Here is a 27,010-nt window from a genome sequence, read left to right on the forward strand (position 1 = left end):
TCGCCAGAGCCCAGCAGATCGAGGGTGCGGTGGCCAGGAGCAGCCACTGCACTCCAGTCTGGGCGACGGAGTGAGACTTCAACTAAAAAAAAAAAAATTTTTTTTTAGAAGCACTGAGTAAATCACTGTTTACATGTCCACGAATCAACCAATCGTAGTTACACTCTCCTGAGAGAAAGTATCCTTTGATGAAATAAAAACATTTCCCACCTCTGCTCTGTAAAACACCCATTTTAGAAAGCACCATTGAAGATAGTTTTGTCTATCTCTCTACCAGTAAAGTATCTTAGATTTAAAAGTTATATAATATAGTTAATGTTGTCTAGCCATAGCTGCTATGCTATCATATTCCATTGCCTGCCTCTTGTTTTCAGTGACTTAAAGGAAGTCTGTAATCTATCATGTTGGTATGCTTTCCAGTTTTCTGGCAGTATTTGCCTTACAGGGATTATCTAATTAATTAGTTCAGTTGCATTTTCCTAATACTACTATATGCATATCCACAAACTAAACCATCCAGAGAGATATATTTCTTTTTTCCAGTCTTTCCTACTTAATAATACTGGCTAATATTCCTCAAAATTAAATTTCTTCTTTAGTTTTACTGACTTTAAGTGAGTAATGGATTTACTGAATTAAAAGCCCTAAGGAGTAGATGAAGATGAAGATATGAAGATTGTTCTGCATTCACCTATAGGTCAAAGTCTCATGTCAAAAAAAAAGTATAGGAAGCAGAAACATTTCTAAAATATATATGTTCTAGTTTAATAGACTGGAATTACACATTTCTCATTATAAGGCAGGCATAGTTAACATAGTTTAGAAGTAGTAAGGCTGGTTTTCTTAGGCAGGTCTAAATAAAAATAGGGTAAGCATTCATGCATCTTTCTGTACACAATCTTCACCCAACCAACCAGGCATAGCAGACCTGACCACCCTTCAGCTTGGAATGTGGAACTACCCGCACAGTAAATCACAGAAACAACAGGGAATTGTCCCAAACACAGACATGATGTCTAAGAAAAGTCCAAATCTAGCAGACAGTAGCCTTTATTTAGAAGATCCTTGTGACCTTAAAAGGTTGAGAGATGGTAATCAAAGCTCATGGCCAGACACCTGCAGCCTTCTGCTCTTAGATCTGGTTTGCTTAATCATTGTTGTAAAACATATAAAGCTTCTTGTCAAAGACAAGCACATACCCTTTCTCTTAAGGGACCCATGCTTTTTCTTGAGCATGCCCCTTTTCTTTCTAATAAATTCCTTCTTAAACTATACTTTGGACTTGCTCTGAAATTCCTTTTGGTGGCAAAGTCAAAAAACCCACAGAGCAATACACCAGATTCCACCCAGCATCAATTATGGTTCTTTATATGATCTTTATGACTGAATCATTTTGCTGATGTCCTACCTTTCAGGGAAAAAGTAGTACTACTTTCAGGGAAAGGTAGTTCATTGACCTGGAGTAAGTAATCTTGTCTTTCATTTCTAGGCTGTGAAATGTAGAAATTGAACAGATGATCTCTAAGTTCTCCCCTAGTTCTAAATGAACACTCCTCTTCCTACTCCATCCATACCCCAAAGCCAGCCAGGTTTTCTTCTAATAGAAGTAGGGGTGCCGGCAGCCACAGAAAGCTTCACTGACATTTTCTCAAAGCTCATTTCTCCAGGGTTCTTTGTGGCTGCCCCATTTGAGCTCCCTCCATGGAGGGCTCCCTCCAGGGCCCCTCCCTGGGCTGAGAGGCACTGATGAAGGCCACTTCTAGTAAAGCCCCAGGCATCTTTGTCCACATGGGTCCATTGTGCAAGCTGTTTGCTATTGTTTTCTTCAAGATTCAAATTTAATTGTCCTTCTCTTCTAAAGTCTTTAAGATAGTCAGGGGACCATTAGCTCACTGAAAATAATTGAAAACGCCTTTTGGAAAAGTGCAGCTGGGAATGCAAGCTTGGGATTTAGTCATCCTGATCATGATTTTTCAGGGAAGAGGTTATTCCTCTACTAAATATAAATTTCTATCAGAAAACTTGTCATTTTCTGATAAATTTAGAGAAAGCAGTTCCACTTCAGGTTTTCTGAGTCATAGACTTTGAGAGCAAGACAAGGCCATAAAGTTGCGTGGCTTTCCCAGGGCCTCCAGAAGGTAGGTTGCAAGGCTGTTCCGCAATCCCCTGCCTGGGCTTTCTCTTTGTACTGCAGCATCAGCCTTTCCTAAACCAGGCAGACCATCCTTGGGATGCAGTCATGTTCTCTGTAGCATTTCGCGTTGCCTTTGACCCTACCTCGCTCTGAACATGAAATAAGTCAAAGGAAAGAGAACAGGCTCTACCTAATTAACCCACCTGAATGCTAAGGAAAACCTCTCCAACAGAACTGCATGCGCTGTCTCTCACTGCATCCTGGGAGCTCTCTGCAGGTGTGCCAGTGCTGACGGGCCACTCTCCCCAGAAATATGGTGTCTCCAATTCTCCCAGTCCTTGCCTGCTTCAGTCCATCTCATGTAGTCAAAAGCACATTGAACTTAGTGCAAAGGTTCAACATTTGAAAAGCAAATTGGGCTTATAAGTCATTTTAACACAAGGTCATTAGGAAAATGTCATTCTTGGAACCTTATCTTTAATGGGGGGTGTATGTATGTCTCCATGCCCTCCCTCTTCCCCCAAATCAAAATGCATTAATAAGTGAACTTTATAGACTTTGACTGGAAGGACTTCTTGTTTTGTAAAAGAAGAAATAATGTGAGAAATGGTGTGACGAGGGAAGAGCGTCCAGTTTGAAAACTCCTGTTTAAATGCTTAGCAACACCAGGCTTCTGTCCTATCCCCAGTAGTGATTCTGCCACTAGACGTGTAGACTCGTTGTAACTTACGCGCCTGACTTCTGTTCAAGAACATACTCATACTAGCTCCTCAATGTTCCAGATAATCCTTGTATTTGAACCACTAGACCATCCCAAGTATCTGTTTCTACCATCTCTGGAAGAGAATAAAAATAATACTGGAAAACTAACCATTTTCTACCAGTATCATTAGGTACAAGTAAAACTGCTTTTCTAGATATATTTCCAACATTTTTTTCAACATAATTCTTTGCTCGGTGTCTACTCCCATCAATCAGCACACTGTTTGGATTCCATATCAGGCATGAGTAATTATCAGTTGAAATTTAAAGGCAAAATAGCGTGGTAGTTAAGAACTCAGCCTCTGAGGCCAGGCTTCTCAGGTTAGAACCTTAGTTTTTTATGTTGGTTTGTTTTTGGTTTTTGTTTTCTTGAGTCGGAGTATCACTTTGTTACCCGGGCTGGAATGCCGTGGCACAATTACAGCTCACCACAGCCTCAACTTCCTGGGCTCAGGCAATCCTTCTGCCTTAGTTTCCCGAGTAACTGGGACTACCAGACTTGTACCACCATGCCTGGCTAAGTTTTTTAAATATATTTTTGTAGAGATGAGGTTTAACTATGTTGCCTAGGCTGATTTCAAACTCCTGGGCTCAAGCATTCCTCCTGACTCGGCCTCCCAAAGTGCTAGATTACAGGCCTGAGCCACCGCGCCTAGCCAGAGTCTTAGAATCTTAACCCTGATCTTTACTACCTGTATGTTCTGGGGCAAGATTTTTTACCTCTCTGGACTTTATATGTGCCACATGAGTAAAAGAGGGATGCAGATCTTAATGCCCACCTCATAGAGCTATTATGAGCAGTGGTCTTCAAAAATGTACTCTCAAAAGAACTTAGAAAAATGGTATATTCCTCAGACATTTTTAAATTGAATCTAAAACTTTCCATCATGGTTTTCTTTTTTTTTCTTTTTTTTTTTTGTGTGTGTGTGTGTGTGTTGAAGTCTTGCTCCATCGCCCAGGCTGGAGTGCAGTGGCACACTCACAGCCACCCCCAGCATCAACCTGCTGGGCTCTGGCGATCCTTCCACCTCAGCTTTCCAAGTAGCCGGAACTACAGGCGTGCGCTACCACACCAGACTAATTTTTTATTTATTGTAGAGATGAGGTCTCACCAAGGTGCTCAGGCTGGTCTCAAACCCATAGGATCAGGCAATCCACTCACCTCAGCCTCCCAAAGTGCTAGGATTGCAGGCTAAGCCACCGAGCCCAGCCCTATTGTGATTTTCAAAGTTTATTTTTGTTAATAGGAAGTTTTTAAAAAGAGTAAATATGGATGCTGAGGTGGAAGGATCGTCTGAGCCCAGGAGGTTGAGGCTGCCATGAGCAGTGATCATTGTGATCATGCCACTGCACTACAGCCTGGGTGACAGCAAGACCCCAACAAAAAAAAAAAACCAAACACCCTCCCAAAAGAGTAAATATTCTCTAACATTATTAAATAAGATAAGAATTGATGGTGATTGAAATAGCTGACACACTGGCTGAAGCTGTCCTGATTAAAGCATGTATCCCTGAAATCAGTAGTATTTGCAATCATAACATGTTTCGGATTCCAGGAAGTCCGTATACCCCAAAGTCATTGATGTATGAGACAGTGAAAATTATTAAGATGGGTGTTGGGTGAGGAGCTTGCCTTTCAGTAAAGTGGAAGGCCAATATGAATGTAGTTGGATTCTTAGGCAGCTACAAACTAAAGTACAAATGGAAATTGAGTTCTGAAGACAAATTTCCTTAAAACACCTTGCACGTGCATATCTTGTATTTGCATACGGAGCACACATGCCCCAATGTGAAGATCACTAGTTATGAGGGTTAAATGAGCCAGTATGTGTTAAGTTCCTAGAACAATGCCTGATCTACAGTAAGCACTGAGCAAAAGTTTGTTATTGCTATTATTATTTTAGGATCCCCTTTCAGAAAGAATTATGCATACTCACTCTGAGTTTCTACCTTGTCCTTAGGACTTACTTACCTGCATTCAGGATCCTTTAGAATTAAGTGACTTGGGATCGGAAAAATGTTACCTCTGTATTTGAATGACACATTATTCTCATGAGACAAACTCACTCCGGGTATAACTGCTGGGACTTCCTGGTCAAATTTCATTCAGTTTGGCTATCCATAAATATGATATTCTCCTGGATATATATAACTTTATGTATGAATCCAGTCTGATGCTACAGGTCCCATAAATTGGGGAATCTGTGGATTCATAAACATCTTTAGAGATTACAAGTTATTGGATAATGAGGATTTAGAATGGAAAAATTGAAGTGTGAAATTTGAAAAGAAAGAGATTGTTTTAAGCACACTCTATGCACTGACCATTGAACCCTTAGAAATCTCAAATCAAGCCGGGCTTGGTGGCTCAGCCTGTAATCCCAGCACTTTGGGAGGCTGAGGTGAGTGGATTGCCTGAGCCCGCAGGTTTGAGACCCGTCTGGGCAACTTGGAGAGACCTCATCTCTACAATAAGTCAAAAATTAGCCGGGCGTGGTAGCGTGCACCTGTAGTTCCAGCTACTTGGAAGGCTGAGGCAGAAGGATCACCGGAGTCCAGCAGGTCGAGGCTGTGGTGGCCGGGAGCGGCCACTGCACTCGTCTGGGTGACAGAGTGAGATTCCAACTCAAAAAAAAAAAAAAAGAAATCTCAAATCAAAACAAGAAGGCCAGGTACGGTGGCTCATGCCTGGGATCCCAGCAGTTTAGGAGGCCGAAGCAGCAGGGTCTCATAAAGCCAGGAGTTCAAGAGCAGCCTGGGCAATATAGCAACACCTTGCCTTTACAAAAAATATAAAAAAATAGCTGGGCATGGTAGCAGGCACTTGTAGTCCTAGCTACTCAGGAGGCTGATATCAGAGGACCATTCACCCAAAGAGTTAGAGGTTACAGTGAGTTATGATTGCACCACTGCACCCCAACCTGAATGGTAGTGTGAAATACTACCCTTTAAAAAAAAAAGAGAGAAAAAAAAAACAACAGGGACAACTAGTCTAACATTTTACCAAGTATTCTGAGTTGGGCAGCATATGTCATCAGAGGTTAGTTCTGTGTTTATTGCTGATGTTTTCTGTAAGTTTTTAATTACCAAAACAATGTATGTCCATTTTAGAAAAAGTCAGATAATCCAAAAGAAGGAAATTAAAGTCATTGATTCACTGCTGTTTAAAGATTCTAATACATATCTTATTTTTCTTATACAAAACAAATATATACTTTAATTTTTTAAATAAAAATAAATCTCAAATAACTGTGGATTCACATGCAATTTTAAGGAATAATGCAGAGAAATTGCATGCACCCTTTTCACAGTTTCCCCCAGTGGTCACATCTTGCAAAAGCATGGTTGACTATCACAACCAAGATATTGTAAGACAGAGAGCATTTCTATTACCACAAGGATCCAGCATTTTGACCTTATAAAGCCTCAACCATTTTTTCCTACCTCAACTTCCTCCTTAAACCCTGGCAATCACTATTCTGTTTCCATTTCTATAATTCTATCACTTCAAATGGTATATAAATGGAATCATATAATATATAAACTTGTTTACCTTTTGCACTCAGCATAATTTACTGAAGAGCTGTCTAGGTTATTACTTATATTGATAGTTTGTTCCTTTTATTTACTAAGTAGTGTTCTATAGATGACATTTGAGTTGTTTCCACTTTTTGGCTGGAACAAATAAAACTGCCATAAAGATTTGTATACAGGTTGTTGTGTGAACATAAGTTTTCATTTCCCTGGGATAAATGTCCAGAAGTACAATTGCTGGGTCATATGGTAGTTGCATATTTTGTTTTTTAAGAAACTGCCAAACTGCTTTACAGAGCAATTATACCAATTTACATTCCCACTAGCAATGTGTAAGTGGTCTAGTTTCTCTGCATCCTCACCAGCATTTGGTGTTGTACTATTTTTTAATTTTAGCTGTTCTGATAAATGAGTAATTTTATCTCGTTTTGATTTTCATTTGCATTTCCCTAATGGTTAATAAAGTAGGACATCTTTTCACATGCTTGTCATGTGTATTCCACTTTGGTGAAATGCCAGCTCATGTCTTTTTGCCCATTTTTATGATTAGATCTTTTAATGTTAAGTTTTGGGGGTAAATTTACATATTCTAGATAGTTGTCCCTTGTCAGATATGTAGTTTGAATATATTTTCTCCCAGTTTCGATTTTCTTTTTATTCCCTTAACAAGGTCTTTCACAGAGCAGAAAATCTGACAATTTTGACACAAACTTACCAATTTTTCTTTTTTTAGAGATTATACTTTTGGTGTATAGGAACTCTTTGTCGAGCCATAGGTTCTAAAGATGTTCTCTTATTTTATTTTCTGAGAGTTTTAGTTTTCCTTGTAAGTCCATGAACCATTTTGAACTCACTTTCATGTAAGATGGTAGGTTTATACTGGGGTTCATCTTGTTTCCTATAATTGCCCATTTAATCCAGCATCATGCTGAAAAGGCTCGTTTTTTGGTTGATTTGCTTTTGCACTGTTATCAAAAACCAGGCAGGCATATATACATGGTTTCTTTTTGAGTTCTGTACTGTCTTTCCCTGATCTATGTATCCCTCCACCAGTACACACAATCTTGATGACAATGGCTATGTAAGTCTTGGAACCGAGCACATTGATTCCTCCCATCTCTGTCTTCTTTTTTCAATATTACTTTAGGTATTCTAGTTCTTTTGTCTTTTCATATAAATTTTAGAATCATCTTGTCTATATCTACAAAAATCTTGCTGTGAATTGCATTAAAGTCATATACCAGTTTGGGCCGACATATTTGGTACGTGAAGCACAAGTGGCCCTTTGTATCCTTGAGTTTGCATCCTCAATTCAACCAATCATGTATAAAGAACATTTGAATAAATAAATGATAACAAAACAACAATAAAAATGTAAATTAAAAGCAATACAGCATAACAACTATTTATATTGCATTTATATCCTATTCGGTATTATAAGTAATCTAGAGATGATTTAAAGCATCTGAGAGGATATGTGTAGATTACATGCAAATACCATGCTATTTTATATCAGGAACTTGAGGATCCTTGAATTTTGGTAACCAAGGGGAAAACCTATTCCCATTGGCTATGGAGAGACAACGTGTTATTCCAATCAGTGCACACGCTATATCTCTTTGTTTTTAGATCTTCAATGTCTTCCATAAACATATTGTAATTTTTAGCATAAAAGCTCTGCACATGTTTTGTTGGATTTACACACTCTGTTTCAAACCCACTTGTTTGTGAACATGTATGTCATGACTATTTTCTAAATCATTAGGCTGTTTTCAACATCATTTTCAATAGGCTCTAATAATTTGTTCTGGAGTTTAATATTCAGGGTTCCTCAGCAAATATCACAAAGATTTACTTGGTTTTAAAATTTTTCCTAACCTAGGATTGGGCCTCCGTTCCAACAAAATATTTGGCTAGGATACTGGTTATATTATTAGTGACAATGGCTTTTTGGGCATTTTTTTTCCCTGAGTAACTTTATGTAATATTTTTACTTAGTAGAAACCCTTATCATTGAATTTGTTGATTCTTTAAAAATTCCATCAACAATGGCATATGTGATGAGGCAATAGTAATTTGAATGTTTAGCAAAGCATAATCATGGTACATGCTACATTGCTGTTTGAAAACTAATAAAATAAGAATAGCAACAAGGGCATAGGTCAGTGAGTACTTGGCCTCTTGGCCGTGTTGTGATTTGTTATTGCCAACCCATGGGACTCTCTGTACAGGTGCAGTGCAGCCAACTGGAGGGCTCCCTGTGGTTTCCTCAGCACTTAGCAGATTCACACCGACTACTGGCAGAAAAACAAAGCATGCAATACCTGTTGGTGAGGATATGCTTCAGTAGGAGGGGATACCTATACTTGAATCCCATTTCTACCATTTAACCAGCTCTTTGACCTTAGACCAGTGACCAAACTGCTCTCAGACTAAACTTCCTCATCTGTACCATGGTAATTATCACAGGATTCTTGAGGTAAAATAAGTTAGTGTATTAAAGTGTTCAGCATAGACAGATGTGGTGGCTCATGCCTGTGATCCCAGCACTTTGGGAGACCAAGATGCAAGAATCGCTTGAGCCCAGGTGTTTGAGGCTGAGCCACTGCACTTAAACAGAGTGAGACCCTGACTCCCCCCACAAAAAAAGGTGTTCAGCATAGTACCTGGCATACAGCAAGTACTTAGTAAGCGTAGTAAGTGTTAGCGATCATGGACTCCAAAAATTTTATTTTTATTCATCATAATTGAGCTTTGGCCCTTGCTGCCAATAGATATGAATCCATGCAAGGAAACTGTCTTGCAGTATAGATATTTTTGTGCCTATTTTTCTTTTCTATTGTAGTAAAAGCACCTAGAGCCCTGAAAACTTGACATCCCTCAGCGTCTAGAACAGCAGTGCCTTCCTAAAGAATGTTGAAAATCATAGCCATATGCAGAGATGGAAACACCATGAAAGTAAACCATTAGTTTCTTTTTAAAAATGACTTTCTTAAACTTGGAAAACATTTTGGAGATCTCAAATAGCTTCCTTAAACCAGGAAAACATTTTTAAAATTGCAAGTTTATAAAAAAGACTTTTTGGGCAACCCCTTCAGGTCCCCTCCCACTGTGGAAGCTTTTCTGTCCTCTCAATAAATTCTGCTTCCTCAAAAAATAAAATAAAATAAAAAAGCCTTTTCATTCATTGTCTGAAACTAGATACTTTTCAGTTATATATTGTAAATTAGATTCCAGTTAAGATGGTTCTAGATTCAGCCACCTTATTGGGTGTGGAGTAGAGAGGTTGAGGAAGCAGTTTTTTGCTTTACCAATATATAAAGGGGAGTTTTTAAATTCTGCAAATGATTATTTTTCATTCGTAACCAAGAGGAGTTTTGAACTGTCATTCTGTGGACTTCACCAGGAAGCTTAAACCCAGGATTAAATTAATCAGGGAACACAAGATTAGCTTTCGCATTTTCCAGTTTTGAAGTCTACTTAATGTGTGTAATAGACTGAACATTTGTCATCTTAGTGTGCACATGGGAGGCAGTGAAATATAACATTACATCGTTGCTTTAAGATGATACTGAGCATCTCACAGCAGGACCCTTGAGAGCACAGAGATGCATAGTCCTTTCGTATGAGCATAAAATGAGTAAGCTGTCATCTTTCCAACTTTTCTTTTACGTTTTCATAAGAAGCAAGTATACTGGGTAAGGAAAGTAGAGGAAGAAGTGGGCTGTTCTTGAAGCTAGGATGGCAGGAGAAGCCCCTGCCGGTCTCTAGGTGATGTAAAATGTAAGTGCTTGTCATGGTTTAACTTAACCTTTTTCTGAGCCTCTTTCATATTTACACAGGGAAATTATAGTATTTCTACCTTCCTAAGGTGATGATCAAATAAGATTATCTCTAGAAAACTATACAAATGTACCATTTTATTCATTCCATAAGTATTTGTTTAATACCCACTGTGTACCAGACACTGTCCTAGGGACAAGGATAAAAAGATCTAATAAGATATGGTGTCTAGCAATGGAGGCCTAACAGCCCACCAAGGAGAGACAGACATGTGTACCACTTAAAAACAGGAGAGTATCCTGAGTGTGCAAAGTGGAATGTTCCAGGCGTAGCTGTGGAACTGGGTCACTGAGGTAGAGTGGGCAAGGTGTTTTGGAGTTGAGAAATTCTGAAGCCACAGTGTTGTAAAGATCATCCGTGTGTGTGTTGAGGCACCCACATGTTGGAGGGAATTGGAAGGGGAAAATGTTTGACCTAGTTGCCAAAATCCTTATTAAATAAGGTGCAATGATGAGGAGAGGCCAGTAGATGGCAGAACCAGAGAGTGGGCAAGTGTGGCATGGTCCAAGCCTTGAGAGGGAAGGGATTTTGATATGAGAATGGAAAGGAATGGCCTGGTAGCAGAATGGCAGGAGGACAGAATGCTGCCACCCCAGCTTGGTGTGTGGGCTCTGAGAGCACCAGTAGCCTCCTCTTGAGAGGCTCAAGGGTTGTATGTTCCGGGGAAAGTGTTAGACAGGAGATAGAACAGGAGGTGGGAGGAGGAGTCTGTGAAGGGGAAAGATGTGGGGGTTCCAATAACAGCAATAACTGTCATTTATTGAGCACCTAGAATGTGCTGTGTCCTGTATTGGGCTGTTTTATGCATTTAATCCTCACAAAACCCTAAAAAGTAACCTCTGTCCTCTGGATCTTACAGTTGAGTTCATAAGGCGCAGAAAGGCCATGTGTATTATTTAGGGTCACACAGCAAGCCCACATTAGAATTACTGAACGCAATTCTGCCTGGCTACAGAGGTGTGTTTATGCACAGTTCCGTGTGTCTTCAGAGAGATTCAGAGAGCACCATGGGAAGGAGTTTGTGGGAAGTCAGAGAGGAAGGTTAGACTCAGGGAAGAATGCAAAGTTATAGGGAAATGAAAACACAGTAGGTAGCAGGGCTGTCAGCCCTAGATGCTCGCATTTTTTTTCTAGTAGCCAAGAATGCCGAGACTATGAAAAATAGTGTCACTAGGACCTCTGGGCAAGTTGAGGCCTTATGTGGTTAGTGATTGTCTTGCTGCATGATCATGTGGACCGCTGTGGAGGTGTCCTGGTAGCTTTTGATGAGGAAGTTCATGAGAAGGATCAGCCTTTCCTGAGTCTTCCATTCCTGGTGGAGTAGTCAGCCAGACTTTTCTGGAAAGAAGCTTTGATATTTGGTGGAAGGAGCAGTCCAGCGCAGAGGGCAGGTAAGAGTGGCCTCAGGTAGGGTGGATCAGGTTAGCATAAGCAAAGAAAATGCAGAAGGTGAACAACTGAAGAAGAGTGATGCCTCTCACAATCTTCAGTGAAGGGTGCCCATTGGAATTCTTGATTGTGGTGGAAAAAATGTCCAGGGTAACACACGTGCTATCTGATCCAGCTCATCCCAAGAGGGGCAGGGGTGTTGAGAAGGCCAATAAATCTCCTCAGAAAGGGGATAATAAGGAAAGAGAAGTGAAAGTTGCCTTAAAAGCTTTCACTTGCATGGAATGCCCTTGGAAGAAATAGGATCCTTGTTGTAAATGTGATTTCTGCTTCTTCACGGGTGTGAGATCTTTTTGCTTTGCGTCTCCCCAATACATTATCTGTACCTCTCTTGGAACACTTTTCATACTCTAAATTGTTTTATGGAGTATGCCACTTAACTCTTTTTGTTTTTTTTGAGTCGGAGTCTCACTCTGTTGTCCAGACTGGAGTGCAGTGGCACACTCCTGGCCACTGCAGCCTTGACCTGCTGGCCTCTGGCAATCCTTCTCCCTCAGCCTTCCAAGTAGCCGGAACTACAGGTGCGCACTACCATGCCCCGCTAGTTTTTTTGTTGTTTTTTTTTTTAAATTGTAGAGATAAGGTCTTGCCAAGTGATCTGGGTGGGTCTCGAACCTGCGGGCTCAGGCAAACAACTCACCTCGACCTCCCAAAGTACTGGGATTACAGGCTGAGCCACCGAGCCTGGCCAACTCTTTTTTATTATTATTTTTAATTTTAGATTCAGGGGGTACAGATGCATACTTATTACATGGACATATTGTGTGGTGGTGGGGATTAGGTCTCAGGTGGCCCATTTCCCAGGTAAGGAACATCGTGTCTTGTTTTCCCTATTTCTCTTACTAAACTGATGATTCTTCGAAGGCAGGGTGATGCCAGTCCCATGCTATGCCCTCCACAAAGCTTTGCATTCAGTAACTGCTCAGCAGTTGACAAAACGGATGGACACCAATTCTTCCGGATTGATTAGGTCTCTACTTGGCTACCAAAGACAACAATTTGCAAAGACGCTTTCTCCTTTTTCTGGGATCAGGGACTAAATTTCTATTAAAAGTGTTCTGCAATGCTTTGAGTGTATAGGAGAGATTTTCTGTTTGGGGAATGTTGCTAAGCCCTCTCATCAAAAACAGTCTTTCCATCCACCACCAAATTCTGCCAGGGCGGAGCAGACTGGCAAGAGCAGTTCAAAGGAAAAAGCAGTGTAATGCCCTCCGCTCATAGTGCCACAGGTGCCAGCGGAGGAGAAAATGTGTGTGGTTGAGGCTTGGGATGCTAAGTGATGTAAAAGCAAAGCAGACTGACTGATGGTGGGCATATAGGTCAGTCTCTGTGAGATACCTTTTCCGACCATTGTATATTCCCATGCACCCTGCGATCCTAGGCAGGAGTCTTTAAAAGACCACTGGTGATTTGGAGGCTCACTGCATCAGCAGAATAAATGGCTTTGTAAGAGGTGCAGACTGTGGAGAAGGCAGCATCTCAGAATGGCAGCAAGAGCGGTGGGAGTAGCAAGAGATGGCCAGAAACACGCCCGTGGCACCCAGGTCCTGAGCAGAGCGGGAAATCAGACAAAGCTGCTCCATTCTGGAGGCTCTTCGTGACTCTTTTAGGGGTCACCACACTGGTCTTGGCACGGAACCAAACCAGTGACAGGATAGCCGACTTAAGTTTTTGCACAATCACCTCTACACGGGAGCCCCTTTATGTGACTGAAGATCTCGATCTTTAGGGATCTGTTCCTCAGCTCCCCAATCAGGTTTTCTCGAGGCAAGTTGAGAGCACTGGTTGGTCAGTAAAAGCAACCATTCTTAGTGCTGAGCAAAATGGAGGTGTGAACGGTGAAAGGCCCGCACTGGGATGGGGAGGGTAGACGGTTGTCAGCACCCACTATATTAGAAGCCCTGGAATGGTCCCTTCCGGCAGGCATTGCAAACTGTCTCTTGAGAAATTCAAATGGGAAAACATTCCAGTTTGACCTGACTGGCCATGCAATAAACATATTTGTTCAAATAACAAGTTATTGCATTAAGATGGATCTGACTGTGCTATCCTAAAGAAGAGTCTATACCCTGTGTGTTGGCAGCATTATCAATGAACAGCTGATCTTTATGTAAATATCAACCCTTATTAATAAGAACCATGAGGACAGGTCTGCCAAGATTCTGACAGCTTATTTATTCAGCCATATTAATGCAGAAGTTTTCAATTAGTGGAAGCGTCCACTTACACCCCTTATTTGCTTAAAGGCCCAGAGGACATGTCACCAAATTGGGGCTTCTGGTCATCCGCTGAGGAGAGGTGGCTTCTTGTTTCCCTGAAATGAAGACAACTGCTGTCTGTGTGTGTTTGGGTTGGAGAAGGTACCATCCCCACCCCACCCCTCACTGCCAGTCATGCTGAGTTGCAGGGTGGGGGTTGCAAAGAAGCTTGCTGGCGCTTAGCATCTAGACAGGCTGGCGAGTGGGAGGCCCCTCTGCTGGGTGTCTCACCCCGACCCCTGCCCAAAGCAAGAAACAAGACCAAGATGACATAGCTGCGGTCACACAAAGCCCATTAACTACATTAGTTGTCTTTGTTTATTCAAGAACTCTGAGCTGCACTTTTTTTAACAAGAAATGTGAACCACATTTTGTTTGAGATACTCCAGAGAGATGTAGCAATGTGGTTACCATTTTATAAACTTTTAAATAAAACTGTTAGCAGTTCACAACTTTGTTTAAAGAACAATGGCTTGGAGCATAGGCCTGTGTTCTCAAGACCCAAGGGACAATGACTGAGGCAGAGAAGAATCCAGTGAGGAGCCTCCTGACCAACCAACGCCTGCTTTGCGTGCCCCTGCCTGGGAATCCAAAAGTTTGGCTTGAGGGCTTCTTCCCGTGTTTGTAGGAGCTGCAGTGAGTTTGGCCCTGCTGTTTCAGTGATTTGCACCACCCTGTTAGCTTTCATTGGGTAGAAGGAAAACTCAGGAAAAGCCGAAATGAAAATAGTCACCCCTGTTATTTTCCCTTGCCCCAAGACTGGTGAGAATCACTATTTACACTCAGCTGGCACATGGTTCAGTCATAGTCATCTTTGTTTCACTTCCATATTTTTCTACCTCATGGTTTCTTCTTCTTAAAACAGTCAAAACCAGAGTGCCCGGCTAGCTCAGTCAGTAGAGCATGAGACTTAACAGTCAAAACCTGTGCTTTCATTTTACTCTTTCTGTTAAAATGTCTGCCTTTATTTAACTTTCTGCTCATGATGTGATTTATGTTTATAAGAATCTTCATGTACGAGTTGTTTCTTTCAGTATAGTTAGCTGTAGCCTTGTGGAAAAAGTGTTCACAAGTATTATTTAAGTCTCATAAACGTTCCTCTAAGAGCATACAAATATTTATGCCTATATAGATTTTTCTGGCCAATTTACAAGGGTGGTTTAGTGGATAATGTATTCTGCTATGAAAGACTAAAATTGAAATGGCCAATAATTGAAACTGAACTTTAATAATGATTTTGAGGTGACAACATTTAGTTCCCAAGTACTTGAAACACATATGGGTTATAGGAATTTGTACTAGCAATATATTTTTGAAAACTCAGCCTACCTCCCATAAAGGCATTTCTTTTGGTTCGATGAGAATTCAAATCTTACAATGTCATAGTTTACAAGTAAGACTGTGATTAAGATGTTAATAGGAATCCTGGGGCAAAAGAGGCTTCCAGGAAGGCTCAATAATCATTGAACAGGGTAGTTAAAGGGCTGTAAGATTAACCAGTTTTAACCTAAAGCACAGCATTTCTCATGTCCCCTTTAAGCAGAACTGACAAGGTATTTCCTGGAGATTAATGGCAGTCTGAGTTAATGGGCTGAGGAAGGGTCATTAATCCTTACACAAAGGTAGTTTGGAAAGTAAAAATGAGAAACAACTGCAAGGTCAAGATGATACGATCCCAGGGGACGGTTCAGAAGATTAGTTACATCTTCCAAGCCTATGCTTACTACTGTTCTCACTCTCCCTTCTCCACAGAGCATACCTCAGACTCAGCTTTTCAGCATCTTGGGATGTAATTTGTTTTTGAAAAGTAGTTTGTAATCTCTCCCTTTATCAGTGTGCTTCCTCTTCTCACTTAAAACTTAGAAACATCATCTTGGAAGTAATTTCACATAGCTTGTCACCATCAGATGGTATAGACAGAGAATTGTGCTTGGGAGTCTAGAAATCAAGGCAGTAAGAATATACCTCCCAGGGTTTCAATTAGATAAAATATCCATATGTACTGTGTATAGCATATGCAGAAAATATGAAATTAATGTCAATGGTGGGCCGGTATTAGGGGAACAATCACATACAGATACAACATCTGTAAATCAGAAGAGGTTGGCTCATCAAAAGGATACAGAAACAAGTTGGTTCAGTTAGGATACCATTACAAGCAGAGGTGCAAACTTCTGGACTGCAGAATACTCTTCCAGGGTTTATACTCTCAGGTGATAATGTCAAGCTTTGTGGAAGCTCAGACCTCTTCCAGGCCAGCCTATACTTGACCAATTCTGCCTATAGGTTGGTCTGGATCTCTTCCAAGGACCATCTCATGGTCAGATTTATCAATCTCAGGATATGCAAGAATTGTATGACTTATGACGCAAGGACTACAGTGGAGACTGGTGGCTGCAAGTCCTCTGCCACCATCCCATCCCACTCCCGTGTCCCCAGCTCCCCCTACTCCCCTACCTCCCCCCTCCATCTCTACTGAAGGCTGTGCCAAGAAACCCCACTTTGACTCTAATCATTTTAAATCCTGTAGATGAGTTACACCTCATCTGATTCACTCCAGTGGTGTCCAACGGGTTGTTCTATTATATTCCTGACATAACACTCTGATTCCTGCGGTATGTTTTCATATATTTGGAAATTTTAACATGGCAGAGGTTATTTTGCTGCTTAAATAAAATCTGAGAATTAATAAGCTAACAGAAGTGTGCTAAGGGAAACTCTGAGAAAAACACTTTCTGGTCATAAGCTGAAGAGTAGAAATGCAAACGCCCTTTTAAAATGGTGACTGGCATTTTGCCACCAACTCGTATCTCTCTGGTCTGACAGCATAAATCCTGGTAGATTTTGTGACACTGCCAAGAGATGTAAATTTCTAGCTACCAGTTCAAAATGAACTGCTGTTTTCATACTGTGAGTACAGGTGAGAATCTTTATATTCTTCTATACGGTTACCCCCCCCCAAAAAAATCCTTGTTTTATATACAGATTAGTTGTACTAGACCTAGGTGTCACTTTTGCATTCTCTTTTTAGTTTAAATTGCCTCACACGAATTCTGTGCTGAAAAAACTCAATTATTTAGGTCACGATTGCAGTTCTGTGATGCCATCTGGGAAAATGAGTAAGTGCTTGTGGGTTTGAAGTTAACTAAAGTTTTTCCCCCATCAGAGGGCATTACCGCCTCTTCAGACACCTTGTTGGTAGTAGCATTTCTGGTCACTTAGCTTGCTGTGCGTGCAACAGATCCACAAGTGTGTCTTGACTGAACCGGAGCTCTCCTTCCACACAATTGGCAGGAATTCAGCACATCAGTACAGTCTCTCTGAAACCTAACCCAGCCACTTAACGCTGGGCTAGTAACACTTGCTATCTGGTGTGTACAAATGCTGTCTTTCCAAATTAGGAAGGAACAAATAAAACCCTGTTGGAAGTTCCTTGTTTTAAAAGGAGTAATTTAATGCTCTACTGTTAACATTCTCCCAAGGCAGTGTTACATAAATAATTACTGCTAGACAGGAAGAGTCATTTCCCATTCTGGAATAATTTGAACACATATAGGAATTTCATTGTCTCCTCCGAACGCTCTGGGCTGTGAAGCTGTAAATTATCACTTTTTTGAGTATGGAACTTCCATTACATGATTTAAATTTTATGGTAGAAAAGACCAAGAGAATTATTTTTTTAAAAATCGTTACTTGCAAAAGTCAGAGAATGTCAGGGAGGAGAAAAGAATATTTCTACTTCAGTCTACTTCAGTCACAGAAACTTCTGGTTTACTTTTAATAATCAGCTTTCTGGGAGTTTTCTTAATGCAAACCATGCACTTTGGCATTTTAAATTCATACCTGTCTGTGGTTGTATAGTCTAGAGCTGTGGTTCTTAACTTAGGAGCCCAAAGAAAACACATATTTTAAATGCCAGTTGCCCTGATTTCTAGAATGCATTTCTCACCCAGCATTTCTTAATTTGGTCCAGGAAATCCACAGTTTGTACTGGTATGTATCCTAGATGTTTGTATATTCTAGGTCTTGTATCATTTATCAACTTTTCAGAAGAGACTGGCATGCTACATTTTTCAAGACTGATTCTTAAATTTGTTTAGACCCAATCTATAGGACCATGATGGGAGTTTTCTGTGTTAATGATAATTATAATAATAGTTTCTGATTATTGAGCACTTGTATGCCATAAACTGTGCTTAATACCTTATGTTTCTTATTTATTACTCCCATCAAAGGCAAGTACAATTATTATCTCCATTGTATGGTTGGGGAAACTTGAGACTTTGAGATATTAAGTAATTTGTTGAAGAACACATGGAACTGGAATTAGAGGCCAGGGATGCCATCTGGGAAAATCCATGCCCTTAGCCATTATGCAATATGGTGATAAACACATTCATTTACTGGTTTGGTTCTGACTTTGTTTGGTATTCATGTATTCAATTCAAACAGCCCTCACTGTGTTCTAGTGGTTGGGCATTGCACCATATCTACATGCTACTGTGTTATGATTCCAAGGTCAACATTGGATTGTAGGACCCAGGGCGCAGTGCCTGGCACATTTTTTGTTTGTTACATAAATAAGTAAACAAATGAACAGTTGTATGCCCCTTCCAGACATGGCCTGGGTCTTATTTTGTGATACCCACCCCTCTACCTCCACTTAGCACCGTGTGTGGTGGTGGTGGCTGTTGTTTGTGATACAGTAGGCATGCAGTAATGTCTATCTGACTACGAAAATCAGATCATATTGCCTTGTAACTGTATATCTGTCAGAAGCCAGAAGTCTCTGGCCAGTTTCTCAACATGACATTTGGAAGGCAGGTACTTAGAGTTTTTTGCCTAGCTTTTTGCCCATGGCTTTTTCATTGGACAATGCAATTTTGACAGTCAGTATTGCACAAGAATAGAGAATTGAATTTCCTGGGTTTTACAGGTTGATCATTGTTAACTATCTCTAAAAACACAGGCATATTTCTCTGCCACTAACTTCCTCAGGTCTCAATACTTCATATGTAAAACAAGGTGAAGTAAAATCTATGTTAGTAATTTTTCAAGACTTCTTTTTCCTTTGTGTGTTATAATTTCATTAAAAAAATTTTTCCTCAATGAAAACCTGTGCAAGAATTCTAATACATCAGTGCAAAGGTAGAGTATGCTGTTTGAAGTTTGAGGAGGACGGCCGGGCTCGGCGGTTCAGCCTGTAATCCCAGCGCTTTGGGAGGCCGAGGCGAGTGGATTGCCTGAGTCTGCAGGTTCGAGACCAGTCTGGGCATATTGGTGAGACCTCGTCTCTACAATAAAGTAAAAAAATAGCTGGGCATGGTGATGCACGTCTGTAGTTCTGGCTACTTGGAAAGCTGAGGCAGAAGGATTGCTGGAGCCCAGAAGGTCGACACTGGGGTGGCCATGAGCGTGAGTGCCACTGCACTCCAGCCTGGGCGTAGGAGTGAGACTCCAACTCAAAAAAAAAAGAAGTTTGAGGCAGGAGGCCCTCAATACAGAGCCACACAGGAATGTAAGGTAAGGTTTACGGACAGTAAAATCCTCCCTTCCAATAGTGTACAATTCTGCAAATTTATTTTATGTGTGTGTGTGTGTGTGAGTTGGAGTCTCTGTCGCCCAGGCTGGAACGCAGTGGCATGCTCACGACCACTGCAGCCTCGACCTGCTGGGCTCCCATGATCTTTCTGCCTCAGCCTTCCAAGAGATGAAACTATGGGCTCACACTACCATGCCCGGCTAGTTGTTTGATTTATTGTAGAGAGGAGGTCTTGCCATGTTACCCAGGCTAGTCTCAAACCCCTGGGCTTAGGCAGTCCTCTCCCCTCGGCCTCCCAAAATGCTGAGATTATGGACTTGTGCCACCGCGCCCGACTGAATTCTGCAAATTTTTCAGTCAGGACATAAAGCAGTTCCATCTCCCCAAAATGTTCCCTCTGACCTCTTGTAGTCAGTCCTCACTCAGCCTCAGCTGCTGTCAACCCCTGATGTATTTTATGTTCCTATAGTTTTTTAATTTTCCACAATATCATATATATGGACTCATTCAGCATATAACTTTTGAAGTCTAAATTCTTTCACTTAACACAATGCATTTGGGGCTCATCCATGTTGTTGTATGTACCACTAGTATCACTGAGTAATTCCTTATGTGTATATATTGGAGTCTGATTATCCATTCACCCATTGAAAGGCATTTGGGTTGTTTCCTGTTGTGGCCAATTATGAATGAAGCCACTGTAAATATCCTTACCTAACATTTTAAGGTTAGTTGCTTATCAGTTAGCTGCTAAATTAGATTTAAATCATCACATTCAGGAATCACTGCGGGCAGAGATGGGCACTGCAATCTGCATCTGCAAATATGTTCCCTTTATGACCTTCCTCCCACCCCCTAATATAGGATGGAATCTTTGGAAACTTCTCTACACATACCCACCCTTCAAAATGTTGGGAACCATTTTTGCTCATTTGAAGAAGAAAGATTAGGATATGTCCTATGAAGTTGAGCCAGCCTCAAGATAAATGAAGTCACAAATGGAACGCTGGTAACTTTGGGAATATAATATTTTTGTATAGGTTGGAAGGAAGTACTGGAATCCGTTTTTAAAATGGAAGCTACTGAGTGGACCTGCTTAGGATCTAAAACTAAAGTGGAAAACATAAGGCTTAACCCCACATGCTCCCTGATCAAGTGCAACAGTTCTTAAAATAGCTTTGTTTAGAGATGTTAGGAGCAGCTGAATCAAGGAGCTGGTGTCCCCCCTGGTCACAACCTGTCAGCTTAATAGCATGGCTCAGAGGCAGCTGCCTCTGTCTCTTTTGGTTTCAGGGCCAAGAGCAGCAGCTCTATGGACAAGCACGGAAGCAGCTTCATCCACTTTGCTATCCTCCCCTGAATTCGAATGTCTAGCCAAGTGATTGTCCCTAGATCCATCATGAAGATCCATACATCCATTTCAAGTCACAAACAGGAGAGAAAAGTAACTAAAAGCCTCCAAAGAATTACAAATAACCTTAAACAAGTTTACAAAAAATTCCAGGAAGAATGTTAAAAAAAGAAATGAAGTCTGGTTTGCTTGATCATTATTAATACATGGTACCTAGCTGTGTGTGGTTGACACACAGACATCCACCAGAAAGACCTTGTTTCACTCAAGACTGCACTGCTCAGCTCCGTGTTCCTCTCCGTTAGCTATGCTCCACATGTTTCCACATAGAGTTTTTTTTTTCCTGCGGCTTTTCTCTTACCCAAGATAAACTACTTCTCCATACAGGCCCACTTAACGCTTCTACCAGAAGCAGGATCTGGACTGGGTAGACAATTGATCTGATCTGATGTGACCATGTTTTAGGTTGCTAGGCTGGTGGCACTTACCAGCAGTTTAAACTTCCATTGGCATGTAGGAGGATATACTAATATACCATACTGTTCCTGTCCTAAACAGTCACCAAACATATTAAAATCATGAAAAAGGTGATGATGTTTTCTTTGAGTCTTATCACTCAGAATAATTTTTTATTTCATTATAGTGGCTTCAGGAGTAAATTTAGACCTTCGTCAGCCTAGTTCCCCATTTCTGCTTCATTATTTACCCGCCCAAAGAAGAAAAGGGCAGTAACTTATATCTCATATCTATCAACTAAACTGACTTTTCAAGGACCAGAGGGAAGAACTGTAGGGTGAGGACTTAGAAGGGCAGTAGAGACAGGAAGAGGACAGGTGGCAGAGAGTCATGAAACACTCCTCTGTCTGCATGGTTTCCATTTGCTAATATCACTTTCAAACAGTAGATCAGAGTTATGAGTACCCATGCAGAAAACTCTGATTTTTTCTAGTTCTTCAAAGAAATTACTCTTTGAGGCTGTGCATTAGAAAGAACTGACTAGGTTAGTCCCTTAATGGTCTAAAATCTGCTAAGCACGGAACAAAAACACCTGCCTTTCCTATTACACAGGATCAAGTGAGTGTCTCTGATAGGTTAGTTCTGTGAATAATGTAAAGGACCTTGGAGATGTAAAATGACACTATTATGATCAATGCCATTATAAAAAGTCTCCTTGACCCCAGTGAGGAACACAGGACTGCTTTTCTTTCAGTGTGGGCCCCAGTGAGTGATTGTCTGACAAATTCAACAGAAACATCTTGAACTTCTGTCATATTTGAACCCTAGATTTCTAAGAGGCTGTAGTACAAATTTCTTCTAATTTCTTCCTTAGAGACTTCCTGTCTGACCCAATTCTGAAGATGCAGACAGTATCAGTAAGTGAGCCTTTAGCCTAACATCTATAGCGTCTACCAAAATATCAGCATCCCGCAAAGATGGCTCAAGTATTTGCACTAAAATATGTATTCCAAACTGAGTATTTGATGCTGAGTTGGTCTCTGGAATTGTCTCCATATCTTTTTTTTTTTTAAGTGAGAGGATAGAAAAGCTCCCACAGTGGGAGGACACCAGAAGGGGTTGCCCTGTCTCTATATCTTACAGACACTAAATAACCCTTTTTAAAGCAGGGAGATAAATTTCTGGCCCCTAACTTTTCTTAGAATCAGGAATAAGGAGGAAAGTGTCATGGTAAACAACATGCACAATACACAGGTTCAGATCACTAGTAGTCAGACTCTCTGTGCAGATTTCTACACACAGGGCATATGGAGACCACGTTGGCCGTATTCAGTGTTATATTCCCAGTAACAAGCACAGGGTCTGGCCCAGAGGAGGTATTCTTAGATAGTTGATGAATGAATGAGCAAATGAGCAAACTAAGCTGTTTACTATAAAAGTGTTCTCCCTAGCCGAGCTCGGTGGCTCAGCCTGTAATCCCGCGCCTTTGGGAGGCTGAGGTGAGTGGATTGCCTGAGCCCACGGGTTCGAGACCTGCCTGGGCAACGTGGCGAGACCGCATGTCTACAATAAATAAAAAAATTAGCCGGGCACGGTAGCACGCGCCTGTAGTTCCAGCTACTCGGAAGGCTGAGGCAGAGGGATCGCCGGAGCCCAGCAGGTCAAGGCTGCGGTGGCTGGGAGCGGCCACTGCACTCCAGTCTGGGCGACAGAGTGAGACTCCAACTCACAAAAAAAAAAAGTGTTCTCCCTGATTAAATGAAACAAAAATTATTCTGTGCTGAGCATGAATGGTTATTAATTGCTGGTAGGCACTAGTTTTATACTAAGGAAAATACAAGCAACTAATATTTTTTCTTTAAATATTTTAAATATAGCATATTAAATAGGTAAAGCATGTATTTCCTTGGTAGTGAAAATATTGCTTTAGGCCAAAGAATAATACAGAATCTACTCTGAAGAAAAGAATGATGAGCCCGTTACTCTGAGATATTCTCCATCCCTGGGCCTGCAGTGTCACTCTCCAACAATAGTTCTCTAAGAAAGGCATCTTCATTTTGAAGACACCAATAAAATATCTCTCTCTTCAGTGACAGTGCCACTACCTAAGATCCATTCTTGACTAAAAGTTTTTGCTTCAGTAACACATGAACTTTAATAAAAGGTAAACACTAAAAGTAAGTTCTCACTTCCTTTTTTAATGAGGAATACTTTTCTGTGCTCCAGAACTTTTAGAGTATTTTTACATTGGTTAGCATAAAAACCCAAATCTCACACTGCTTTTGGAAATTACTTAGAAAATCCTCATTAGAGTAGACCTGTCTTAATTACGCAAATGGAAAGAACCCATGAAAATTATTGCTGCCTTTAGAAATTGTCAAGAACAAACAGTTATTACATTATTTATGCAACTCTTCGATTAGGCATTATAGGAGTTTCATAATCATAACTGTAGATAAATATTTATTAGGAATAATTGTTTTGGGGAGGTAGAAATTTGATAAATTAGAAAGTGTCATCATGGGAAAGGCGTTTTTAGCTGTACCTGGAAGAACGTTGCCATCATTTGAGTTCTCTCCAGTGTTCACTACACCGCACCTCCTTTATGCAAACTTATTATGCACGTGGAATATGGTGAGTGTAGGTAAGCCATGTATGTATTACACCTTTTCTATTCTTTCCTAAGACATAAACAGATATTGCAAAAAGAAAGACACATGATCATCAGGTATTATGAAGAGAAAAAAAGAATGAATGTGTCACAGGCATTTTAACTGAACACATATCTCTGTTAAATAGGGCTCCTATATTCAAAACTACACAGCTACCCTAAACATTGAATAATATTCCCATTGGTTAAGCACAGTGAGCAGAACTTTCTATGGTATCACTTGGCAGCAGTCTGGTATCATTTCCCATTTCCCTCGAGATGTGATGTACCCATGGATATCCAGTCGTGTTCTTTGAGATGAGTTACAAAACAAACTCTTGGTAGGTACCGCCCAAGATCTTCCAAAAACCCTACCTCAGAAACTTGCTTCGGTTCTCTGGCTACCAGTCGTCAAATCTTAACATCAAAGAAATGTGAACATAGTAAAGTAAAAATAACCCAATCTAGTTGCCATCTTAAGGTACTAGCTTCTTCCACTAATCTTTCCATGGAAAAAATAAATCTTCCTCCCCAGTCTAACCTATCCAGTATACCTCTCTATTTTCATCTCATTGTGATGATTTTGAAATTATCTGTTGCTCATCCACATCAGCTTACAAAGTCAAGCTATTAACAAGGAAAATCATTTGTCCAAACCTTTTTTTATTTTTGTCTTACTCTTAAGAGAATAAGAATTTAAAATTTCATTCTGGTTTTCTCTCATGCCTCCCAATTTAGTAAAACTTGCCTACTGTCAGCACAATTTCTCTATTTTATAAGCAACTCTTACCCATTTTAGCCTAAAAGCCATCATCTGTCATAAGCTCTTAATCATACCTAAGATTTACTGCATCCCCTTGCATAATATCCAGAAGATTCTACTTCTGGAGAACAGTGTTGACAGTTCCCAGCTGTTGGATAATAGAACATTCCAAACCTCTGCTCAGCAAGGAGAGAGATGCTTAGCTTACCGTGCAGGTACCTTTGTTGATCACACCTGGTAATTCCTTCTTCTCATCCCTGCCAAAATCCAACAGTGGGATCCGGGAACCAACAACAATGTTTTCTTCTTCTCTTTTTGGACACCCTCTCAGTTTTTGTTTTGTGGGCTTGAAAGCCACCAACAGTTTGCAACCGGGGGCCAGTGACAGTTCTGCAAAGGAGAGGCAGTGGGGAGCCCAGCACTGACCAGGCCCAAATACTAAGTATAACCCTCTTCCCTCTCCGGGCAGCGTTCTTCATACTCTGAAGACAGGCAACCTTGCCGGAGCCTTTACCCCACAGCCTGCCACTCTCTGCAGAAGAAAGTGTCTATCCGGACTGGGCTGCAGGATGAGGCGACCCAAAAACCAGAAGCCATCTGCCCAGAGCAGACAAGTAGAGGCAGGTACAGGCTCTGTGATCATGTCTGTGTGTGTGTGTGTGTGTGTATGTGTTTGCATGCCTGTGCCCAGCAGCTGCTCTCCAGATTAGAAGACACCACTCTTTGGCAGGCAACTCTGAAACACCCTCTTGGGCCATTTCAAATTCATGTGCACATCTTGGCTGAGAGTTGAAATCTCCCAGGCACAACCTGGGTCCCCTTTTCTGCTGTGTTGCTACCCCCAAATATACTATGAACCACATACAGCAGCACCAGCATGTTAGGAACAGATCCCCAGATGGACATCAAATTCCACCTCATTTTGTACCCTGCAGCCATGAGCTGATGCAAGCCTCGCTTGAGATTTAAGTAGCAAGATCATGACCCCTTCTTTGACAGCCATAACCCAAGGCCCCATAGACATTCACTATATTAACGCTGAGTTGAACTTTAACTTGAATGCCTGCCTGTTCCATTTAGTGTAACGAGAGACACGAGGACAAAGTGCTAAGGAATTTCTAGAGCAACCAAAACGTGTGGTGGTGATTTTTGGGTTTGTTTGTTTGTTTTTGAGTTGGGATCTCACTCTGTCGCCCAGGCTAAGATTGTGCAGTGGCACAATCACAGCTCACCACAACCTCCAACTCCTGGGCTCAGGGGATCCTTCTGCTTCAGCATTCCAAGTAACTGAAACTACAGGTGCATGCCATCACGCCCAGCTATTTTTTTTTTATTTTTGTAGAGACAAGGATTCACTGTGTTACCCAGGTTAATCTCAAACTCCTGCCTCAAGCAACCTGCCCAACTTGGCCTTCCAAACTTCTGGGATTACAGGACTCATACCCACCAGTGGTGTTTTATTACTATCCATCACTATTATTATTATTTGAGGATAAGTTTTATAATTATTCAGGTGTTCAGAAAAACTTCACACCATTTTAAATTGCTAAAATCTGAAGAATCACTTATTCAGATTGGGGCTTGATAGGAAGGAGTTTGTTCATTTATTCAACAAATATTTATTTCAGCACCAATTAGTTATCGGGTTCTCTACCAGACATCCTACCATCTGCCAGGTGCTCAATTTGTGCATCTTCTTAATAATTAAATAACTTATTAGGATCTCACAGATGACAGATATCAAACTGAGGATTCAGAATTGGATCAGAGTTACTCCAAAGCTCGTGCTCTTTATTTTTAATTTTTAACATGGAAATAATTTTAAACTTATAGAAAAGATGCAAGAGGCCAGGTGTGATGGCTCACACCCATAACCCCAGCACTTTGGGAGGCTGAGGCAAGAGGACTGCTTGAGCCTAGCAGTTTGAGATCACTACAGAAAAATCAAGAACTAGCCAGGAATAGTGGTGCTTACCTATAATCCCAGCTACTTGGGAGGCTGAGGTATAAGGATCACCTGAACCCAGGCGGTCAAGACTGTGGTGAACACTCCAGTATGGGGAACAGTAGACCCTCACTCAAAAAAAATAAAAATAAAAAGTCTGAGAGACCAAAAGAAAAGGTACAATAATAATAAATTTTTGTATGCATTTCCCTCAGATTCTTCAATTTTTAACATTTTAACACCAGTTGTTTTATCTGTCTCCTGTCTCTGTCTCTCTCTCTCACCTTCCCTCCCCAAACTTCTGTGTGTTTATATTTTTTTCT

The 27,010-nt window shown here is 40.9% G+C and overlaps 2 protein-coding genes across 3 annotated transcripts in view; one reads left to right on the forward strand and one right to left on the reverse strand.

Moving 5' to 3' along the window:
* The window catches only part of FILIP1L (filamin A interacting protein 1 like), a 273,887-nt gene extending 248,480 nt beyond the window's left edge, over nt 1-25,407 (reverse strand). For both annotated transcript variants that reach the window (XM_008062420.1, XM_008062421.1), the window contains exon 1: nt 24,951-25,407. The gene's annotated coding sequence lies outside the window, so the exon portion shown is untranslated. The remainder of the gene's footprint in view (nt 1-24,950) is intronic.
* A 410-nt stretch (nt 25,408-25,817) lies between these two features.
* The window catches only part of CMSS1 (cms1 ribosomal small subunit homolog (yeast)), a 61,609-nt gene continuing 60,416 nt past the window's right edge, over nt 25,818-27,010 (forward strand). The window contains exon 1 of the mRNA XM_021714671.1: nt 25,818-25,884. The gene's annotated coding sequence lies outside the window, so the exon portion shown is untranslated. The remainder of the gene's footprint in view (nt 25,885-27,010) is intronic.

The sequence above is a fragment of the Carlito syrichta genome, unplaced genomic scaffold (assembly GCF_000164805.1).
Source record: "Carlito syrichta isolate Samal-C Ts95f unplaced genomic scaffold, Tarsius_syrichta-2.0.1 Scaffold305700, whole genome shotgun sequence".
NCBI classification, from domain to species: domain Eukaryota; kingdom Metazoa; phylum Chordata; class Mammalia; order Primates; family Tarsiidae; genus Carlito; species Carlito syrichta.